Raw genomic sequence first — 9,842 nt, forward strand, 5'->3', positions numbered from 1 at the left:
GTGACTTTCAATACAAAGTTTAACTTCAAAGAATATCCTTCTATCATTTTATGGTAGACTCTGACATTCACACAAAATCAAATGTTATTGAGTGCCAAAAGAGTCATATTCAGGCATTCTGAAGCGTAACATGTGTGCCAATGTTAGCACAAAGCAGAAAAACTAGGCCAGGGCCTGAGTGAGACTTGTGATGGGGGGGGGGGGGGAGGGGGGGGAAGAAGTAAAATCTAAGACAACTTACTTATCTAATAATGACAGTATCCGAAACCTTAGTGTATTAGCCATTTTAAGTCATTGAACTTGTAGCTTTATCATTTTAATTCAATTTGTAGGCTACATGCAATGGTTCTACCCAAGCTAGCCTACAGTAACTAAATAACATTAATTAGGCCTATAGTATAAGTATATTTTATTACCAACAAACTTAATCGCCCCTAGCAAAACCGTGAACGTTTTTTTTGTTCAGGTTAATAGACAAAAGTATCATTATGCCACGTCAGCGTGGTTTTATCAATTGTATACCTAAGTCTGTCTTGACAAACTTTACATCTAGTCTAAAATACTCTGAACTTAAATGACACCTAGAACTTTCAACACCAGTCTGAAAATGCTCTGTAGGAAAACAACCATGTTAAATATTCATTAGCACCATGAGACGCGTGTCTAAAAAGCATTCATTAAATCAATCATTCATTATCCACACAGGGCATGAAACAGTAAATAGGCTACATAGTGTCAACGTGCCTAAAGGCACATGACACACCAAGAAATTGACCATATGACTTCCTTCCTGAAGATTGCATACAGTATTGACTATTCATGTGACGCAGAAAAACACGGCATGTTTTTAAAGCAAAACTGACAGCTTTAGGCCAATATTCTGTAATCCAAGTAATATTGTATAAAAAGCTTGGCAACAGTGTCCTCCGCTCTATGTCTGTCAACATGCTGGGCTGCAGGGATCATGTTTACTTGCAGCTTAAGAATGCAACATGCCATGCATCTCGTCACTTCTACCTGAACAACAGTCTATGGCATGACCACAAAAGATTCTCCTTAAAATATGGAAGATTATTCAAACACACTTGCCGCAAACATTATTCAGCCTCATCAAGGCACGCTGAATTCTACTCAAACGTTATTTTTCATGCCCATATCGCCCAGAACTGAATAATAAACTAGATTAATAATTCTTATATTAGTATTTTATGGGCACGTCCTCCTTCCTAAATGAAATAGATTCAGTGGCTCCTTATAAAACGTACAAAATTAAGTCTGCTTTAATTTCCATGGTGTCACTATGGCAACAGCAGAGACAGCGAGGTGCCCTTCTGCTACCTCACCGCTGCATATTAACGATTTCTTCTCACAGGTGCTAATTAGGCGAGGAGGGCTTGCTGTCGAGCAGAGCTCGGGCCAGCCACAGTGAACAGCGTGTGGCGAAGGGTCCTCTGCAAACCCCGTCGGGACGATCCGTTCCGGCTGATCAGTGACGCTCGCCTGGGCAGGCCTTCACCACGCCACGGAGGCAGCAGGACTGGGCTGATCAAACATGCATGAGCCTGTCTGTCTCGTGTCCTCGGGTAACTCTCAAAGCGCCAGTCAGCCAAGGGGGGACATAAGCCGGCCTCCAGACTGCCTGGGATATGACTTAGACCTCATCTGTGCATACTGGCAGATTAACACACTTCATAAATGGTGGCAACACAGACTTCCTAAAAATCAAGGCAATTCCCTCTAAAGAAGACTGACAGTGACATATGCCAGAGATGTTCAGGGATCTATACAGTGCAAAAAAGTGCTGAAGATTTCTAAGTGGTGCAGGGAACTCCTCCGGTGCCAGTTGAGAGAACAAATGCAATGAATCATCATGGATGATCAATGTCCTGTGCAGCCAGAGCCGACTGGGTAAAACCCCTGAGGCAGCCTCTACTGAGTCACATACACACAGCCCTGCCCCGCAGACAGCTCTCCATCACAACAGAGAGAAAGTAAGAGGGGACAGAGAATAACAAGAGACTGAGCATGTTATGTAGGGTCCAAACCAATTCTACAAGTGGATAGCGGTATTTGTGATCAGACTGTAGGCTAATTACTAACACAAAAAGGAACTTCCTATTTACTATAAAACAATGATTATATCCTCGGAATATTAACACCAGTAAGGATAAGGATTCCTGTAGGATTTCAGACTACACCCCCTAAAGACAATGAGGCATCAATTGTTCTCTCAAATGAAAACAGGTTTTCATTTGTTGTCCTCAAACACCGATAGCCGAGTTCATTCAGCATCATGCAATCCAAACAAGCAGTTCTAGAGGATCATGTTCTCTTTTCCCCCTGTAGAGTCATTTCCAGATCAAAGGGTGGTGACTGACTGACTGACATTCAATATCAAAGTCCTCAAATAGTGCAGTGGACTGAGGAAACTTTGCATGGGTCTGATTTCAAAAGCATGTTAAATCTAAGCTCATCGGCTAAATCTTGCTCCATTTGGTTAAACGTTTTGTTAAGAAGTGCTTTGCCAGTGAGAGGAGACGAAACCCAAATAATACAGCAGCTCATATCAATGAGACAGGCAAATTTGAATGAGCACAGAATTAATTTAAATCTCATCAGGCCGCCCTTTAATACCTTATCAGTTCTGCATGGAGACAACGGACGTTATCGCATTAGTCCCCCTTTGGTGTTTCGTAAGTCAGTGTAGCTTAATTGAAGTGATTAGACCGTTACCTTTTAGGGGAATAGCTCATGGGAAGTTATGCACTGTGCTGTTGTCTTTGGCAACATAGGTCGGTTTAATATCTTCAGTGTAGAACTGTACAACATACACTACATGACCAAAAGTGTGTGGACAGCAGCTCGCTGAACATCTCATCCCAAAATCATGGGCATTGATATGTAGTTGGTCCCCCCCCCTTCTGCTATAAAAACAGCCTCCACTTCTGGGAAGGCTTTCCAAAAGATGTTGGAACATTGCTGCGGAAACTTGCTTCCATTCAGCAAGGTTGGGCACTGATATTGGGCGATTAGGCCTGGCTCGCAGTCGGCATTCCAATTCTTCCCAAAGGTGTTCGATGGGGTTGCGGTCAGGGCTCTGTGCAGCCCAGTTAAGTTCTTACACACCAATCGACAAACCATTTCTGTATGGACCTCGCTTTGACCATGGGTGCTCGACTATGGAAACCTATTTCATGAAGCTCCCGACAAACAGCTCGTGCTGACATTGCTTCCAGAGGCAGCTGGGAACTCAGTAGTGAGTGTTGCAATCAAGGAACTTTTTAAGTGCTGTGCACTTCAGCGGTCCCATTCTTTGAGCTTGTGTGGCTTACCACTTCGCAGCTGAGCTGTTGTTGCTCCAAGACGTTTCTACTTCACAATAACAGCACTTGCAGTTGACCCTGGGCAGATCCAGCAGGGCAGAAATTTGACGAACTGACTTGCTGGAAAGGTGGCATTCCTCTTCAGTAAGACCAATCTACTGCCAATGTTTGTCTATGGAGATTGCATGGCGGTGTCCTCAATTTTACAAACCTGTCAACAACGGGTGTGGCTGAAATAGCAGAATCCACTAATTTGAAGGGGTGTCCACATACTTTTGTATATATAGTGTGTACAAATTCTTACAAAACCAATGTGCTACAAGTCAATAAATACAACACACACAAATGATACAAAACAAATACAGTCATACAATGTACACCACACAAATTGTGTAGGCTATTCCATACTTTTATATAGGGATGTAATATATATATAAATAATGATGCTACTACAGACTTTTCCCTACCTTTTTATATAGATATGTCACCCCCCCCCCCAAAAAAACACATTTTCTAGGGGAAATACTTATCTGGTAGGGAAAAGTTGGTAGTAGCATCATTGTGCAAGGCTTCATTCCAAACAACTCTTACCATGTTCAATCATTATGCTCAGATTGATGCCCCTGAAACTTTGATGGCAGTTTTGGATCCAAGCTACAGGGGTGAATTCTCCTCAGATGGCCATGGGACTGGCATGTTGCTATGGAAACAGCCAAACCGGAGATAAGAGTGATTCAATCTACTCAAAGACCTTTTGATGGAAATTGTTTCGTTTTGATTAACCTTTCTGGGAAGGAGTTCCGCCTACAGCCAGTGAAATTGCAGGGCACCAAATTCAAACAGAAATCTCATAATTAAAATTCCTCAAAACATACAAGTATTATACACCATTTTAAAGATAAACTTCGTTAATCCAACCAGTGTCCGATTTCAAAAAGGCTTTACGGTGAAAGCACACCATGCGATTATGTTAGGTCAGCGCCTAGCCACAAAAAAACCATACAGCCATTTTCCAAAGAAGGAGAGGTGTCACAAAAGTCAGAAATAGCGTTAAATTTAATCACTAACCTTTGATGATCTTCATCTGGTGGCACTCCCAGGACTCCATGTTAGACAATAAATGTTTGTTTTGTTCGATAAAGTTAATCTTTATGTCCAAAAACCTCATTTGAAATTGGTGTGTTATGTTCAGAAATGCATTGTCTCAAACAAACATCCGGTGAAAATGCAGAAAGCCACATCAAATTACAGAAATACTCATCATAAACATTGATATAAGATACAAGTGTTATACACACGATTAAAGATACACTTCTTGTTAATCCAGCCGCTGTGTCCGATTTCAAAAAGGCTTTACGGTGAAAGCACACCATGCGATTATGTTAGGTCAGCACCTCGCCACAAAAACCATACAGCCATTTTCCAACTAAGGAGAGGTGTCACAAAAGTCAGAAATAGCGTTCAATTTAATCACTTACCTTTGATGATCTTCATCTGATGGCACTCCCAGATCTCCATGTTAGACAATAAATGTTCGTTTTGTTCAATAAAGTTCATCTTTATGCCCAAATACCTCCTTTTTGTTTGCGTGTTTAGTCCAGTAATCCAAATGCACAAAGCGCGGGCACAAAGTCTAGACGAAAAGTCAAAAAAGTTCAATTTGAGTTCGTAGAAACATGTCAAACGATGTTTCTAATCAATCCTTAGGGTGTTTTTATCATAAATATTCAATAATGTTTCAACCGGACAATACTGTTTTCATTAGAAAGGAACGGGAACGGAACACGCACGTGACTAAACTAAAGGCTTTCACCTGGGCTATCTGCTTAGAGTGCTCTTATTCGCTCCCCTTTCATAATAGAAGCCTGAAACAACTTCTGAAGACTGTTGACATCTAGTGGAAGCCTTTGGAAGTGCAATCTGACCCCACAGACACTGGCTATTCGATAGGCATTCACTTGAAAACTACAGAATTCCCACTTCCTGGTTGGATTTGTCTCAGGTTTTCGCCTGCCATATGAGTTCTGTTATACTCACAGACATTATTTTAACAGTTTTGGAAACTTGAGTTTTCTATCCAAATCTACTAATTATATGCATATTCTAGCTTCTGGGCCTGAGTAACAGGCAGTTTACTCTGGGCACGCTTTTCATCCAAACTTCCCAATGCTGCCCCCCCATCCCTAAAGAGTTAAATTCAGCGATGCGAGGGGCTTCTTTTTTATACTGTTGAAGGACATTCATTTATATATTTTGGTTCGGAGTATAATTGTCAATTTTTTGGCCAACAATTGTGATTAATATTCCTATTGCTTCTTGTCCCTTGTGTTCACGTTTATTCTCCTGCGAATATATCACAAACTGATGTTTGACGTTTTTATGATCTAAGAGACAATCTCTAAACTTAGTCTTTGAAATGAAAAGTACAAACAAAACAACAGCCAAACGCACACGAACAGACAACGGATTAGAACTGTTTAGGCGGAATCCCGTCTCGCCCACCTGTGAATAAAAGGGACGAGACCACGACATCTACAGGGACTGCTGTTCTCAGAGAACTGAGCATCTTGCCCGCAAACTCCACACATTAAAAGACGTTTATTTCAAAAACACCAGCCAAGCAGGGAAATAGTTTGGCTGCACATCCTGTGCTGCTTGTTTAAGCGCCGATATGGAAAACTGCAAAAAACATTTTTTCCCCCCATGCTTTCCTACTTACACCCTTGCAGACAAAAAAACAATTGAGCCTTACATTGTGGTAAAGCAGGGTTTGTGGTCACTAAACAATGGCAAAAACGCAGTAAATGGTTTTCTGCTGACCACTGACCTGCGGATGAAAGGCTAAAACGTCAATCCACTCAAATTTGGAGCTTGCTTATGAAAAGTTATGAAACAATACATTAGCCCATTACAGTGTGATGCTGTAATCTGTGGTGGAGAAACCATTCATTTGTAAGTGCAAACAGACTGGGAAAAGGGCTACGTAGAGGAGAGGCACTTGTGTGTGCGTGTGTGTGTGTGTGAGCGCGCGCTGGAAGGGGTGTGTGCTGAATCACTCTGTGTGGTAGCCAGCTGCTTCTCTACATGTGGGGATGTCCAGCAGGAACTGGAGCCAGTGGAGCGGCAGACTCCATGGCTTCTTTCCCAGAGGGTTTAAAGGGGATGTCTGGGGGGAGAGAGAGAGGGGGACAAGAAGGGGGTCTGATGGAGACAAGGCAGAAGGAGTGGGCAGCGTTTTCGGCTGTTGTTCGACAGCAAATACATAGATTTTGCCAGACACCTGGTCTGGGGAATAAAACCGTATCAGAACTCGTAGCAAGGGGCCTCCCGAGTGGAGCAGTGGTCTAAAGCACTGAATCGCAGTGCAACTAGAGATTCTGGGTTTGAGTCCAGGCTCTGTCGCAGCTGGCCGCGGACATTGACCCATGGGGCGGCACACAATTGGCCCAGCGTCGTCCGGGTTAGGCTGGCAGGGATGTCCTTGTCCCATCGCGCAGCGACTCCTGTGGCGGGCCGGGCGCAGTGCACGCTGACACGGTCGCCAGGTGTACGGTGTTGCCTCCGACACATTGGTGCGGCTGGCTTACAGGTTAAGTGGGCACTGTGTCAAGAAGCAGCGTGGCTTGGTTGTGTTTCGGAGGATGCACGGCTCTCGACCTTCGCCTCTCCCAAGTCCGTACAGGAGTTGCAGCTATAAGACAAGACTAACTACCAATTGGATACCACAAAATTGAGAATTTTTTTTTTCAAAAAATAACGGGGACAACAGGTCTTTTTGTCTTTATAGACAAATGAAGGAGACTGATGTCTGTCTAAAATATAATGTTCATCCAACAATGTATGCATGTAGGATACATGCAAGATCAAGTTTCTAACACTGTCCACGCAAGGTGTAAGTAAATTATGAAAGCAGCCAAAAATATGGCTAAACATAGGCAAACAAAGTATGGGAGTTGAATTAAGCCTCCCATGTACCAAGGACAAGCACACAGGTGAGATTCAAGGAGAATGACATAGATCACTTGATGCTAGAGAACACATTGGGGAGAGCATCTGCCATTAAGGTGTGCTTGTCATCCGGTATGAGATATACATTATGTGTGAGTGTTTACATTGCAGTTCCTTGCATGGCTTTTAATGTTGGGCATTCTTCATGGTTGTATGTGAAGCTGTTGAAAGACCTAGTCTAAATCTGCACCAGAATCACTGTTTTCCTGACAGATATGAAGTATTCTATTACCACTGGGGCAAGGTAGGAGACATCACTTGGGTGAACTGCTTTAATGGCAGAGGTCGAGGAGAACTAATGTAGTGATGTGTGAGACGGATCAAAAGACTGTCATGACCCTTGGTAACACGCCATTGCACAAATAAACAACCCCAGATGGGTCTCGCTCCAACATTCAAATAAATACTGAAAAGTGCAATTTGTTATGCGGCCCATTAATTCCAGACACAATATTCACTTATCTGTACCAAAAATCATTATTTATAGTAGATGGAAAAACATAGGCTAGATGCTGTATATTGTATGCTTGTTTACCTGAAAAGGGTGAGGCATCTACAATGAACTTGAATCAGATGGGAAAGGCAAAGAGATGTTGTCGAATTTTAGGTTAATGAAGCATCTACTACACTTTAATAAACCCTGAATGAACCCTTAAAGATAACTTTGAGACACATTCATCTTGAAAGAAATTAGTGAAAAAATGTCATCCATGTGTGTAGTGATTACTGTGTACAGTATTCTAGAGGTAACACTGAAATTCCCTTTGCTGCATGTTCTACCATCTGACTAACCATCACAGGGATTTTTCTGTTATTGAAATCTTTGGGTGGGAAACCTAGGCTTTTTTTTTTTTTTTTTCTCAGGCTGCCTCAGTCCAAAAAAAATATTTTTTCGGGATGGAAAAACACTTTCAGTGTAAATGTATGTAGAAAAATACAATGGACACACATTTTGGGTCACTTGAAATGAGTTGCAAAATGAATAGTCAAGACATTGACAAGGTTATAAATAATGATTTTTTATTGAAATAATAATTGCGTCCTTCAAACTTTGCTTTTGTCGAAGAATCCTCCATTTGCAGCAATTACAGCCTTGCAGACCTTCGGCTATCAAGTTGTCAATTTGTTGAGGTAATCTGAAGAGATTTCGCCCCATGCTTCCTGAAGCACCTCCCACATGTTGGGCACTTCTTACGTACTATACGGTCAAGCTGCTCCCACAACAGCTCAATAGGGTTGAGATCCGGTGACTGTGCTGGTCACTCCAATAGACAGAATACGAGCTCTGCTTCTTCCCTAAATAGTTGTTGCATAGTTTGGAGCTGTGCTTTGGGTCATTGTCCTGTTGTAGGAGGAAATTGGCTCCAATTAAGAACTGTCCACAGGGTATGGTGATAGCCTTCCTTTAAGATCCCTTTAACCCTGTACAAATCTCCCACTTTACCACCACCAAAGCACCCCCAGATCACATTTGCCTCCACCATGCTTGACAGATGGCGTCAAGCACTCCTCCAGCATATTTAATTTTTTCTGCATCTCATGAATGTTCTTCTTTGTGATCCGAACACCTCAAACTTAGATTAGTCTATCCACATTACACCCCCCCCCCCCAAATCTTCCTCTGTCCAGTGTCTGTTCTTTTGCCTATCTTTTCTTTTTATTGGCCAGTCTGAGATATGGCTTTTTCTTTGCAACTCTGCCTAGAAGGCCAGCATCCGGGAGTCACTTCTTCACAGTTGACGTTGAGACTGGTGTTTTGCGGGTACTATTTAATGAAGCTGCCAGTTGAGGACTTGTGAGGCGTCTGTTTCTCAAATTAGACACTAATGTACTTGTCCTCTTGCTCAGATGTGCATCGGGCCTCCCACTCTTTCTAGTCTGGTTAGACCAGTTTGTGCTGTTCTGTGAAGGAAGTAGTACACAGCATTGTACGAGATCTTCAGATTCTTGGCAATTTCTCGCATGGAATAGCCATCATTTGGCAGAACAAAAATAGACTGACGAGTTTCAGAAGAAAGTCCTATGTTTCTGGCCATTTTGAGCCTGTAATTGAGCCCACAAACGCTGATGCGCCAGATACTCAACAAGTCTAAAGGCCAGTTTTATTGCTTCTTTAAATCAGGACAACAGTTTTAAGCTGTGCTAACAATTGCAAAATGGTTTTCTAATGATCAATTAGCATTTTAAAATGATAAACTTGGATTAGTTAACACAACGTGCCATTGGAACACAGGAGTGATGGTTGCTGATAATGGGCCTCTGTACGCCTATGTAGATTTTCCATAAATTATTTTTAAAAAGCAATTTCCAGCTACAATAGTCATTTACAATGTCTACACTGTATTTCAGATCAATGATGTTTTTTGTTTTTTTTTAATGGATGAAAAAAAGTGCTTTTCTTTCAAAAACAAGGACATTTCTAAGTGACACCAAACTTATGAACGGTATCATAAATATTTTAAAATACTATCATCGTTGAGAACTAACAATTACAAAATAAAATGCTAGACA

At 41.9% G+C, this 9,842-nt stretch overlaps 1 protein-coding gene across 4 annotated transcripts in view; it reads right to left on the reverse strand.

Annotated features, from left to right (window-relative positions):
- Positions 1-9,842, reverse strand: part of LOC106569930 (zinc fingers and homeoboxes protein 2) — a 32,643-nt gene that overhangs the window by 4,765 nt on the left and 18,036 nt on the right. Inside the window, exon 1 of one of the 4 annotated variants that reach the window (XM_014141690.3) lies at positions 3,915-4,041. The exons of the other annotated variants lie outside the window; for them this stretch is intronic. The gene's annotated coding sequence lies outside the window, so the exon portion shown is untranslated. Of the gene's footprint in view, positions 1-3,914; positions 4,042-9,842 lie in introns of those variants that run through there. 4 annotated transcript variants of the gene reach the window in all.

The sequence above is a fragment of the Salmo salar genome, chromosome 14, assembly GCF_965601325.2.
Source record: "Salmo salar chromosome 14, fSalSal1, whole genome shotgun sequence".
In the NCBI taxonomy this organism is placed as follows: Eukaryota; Metazoa; Chordata; class Actinopteri; order Salmoniformes; family Salmonidae; genus Salmo; species Salmo salar.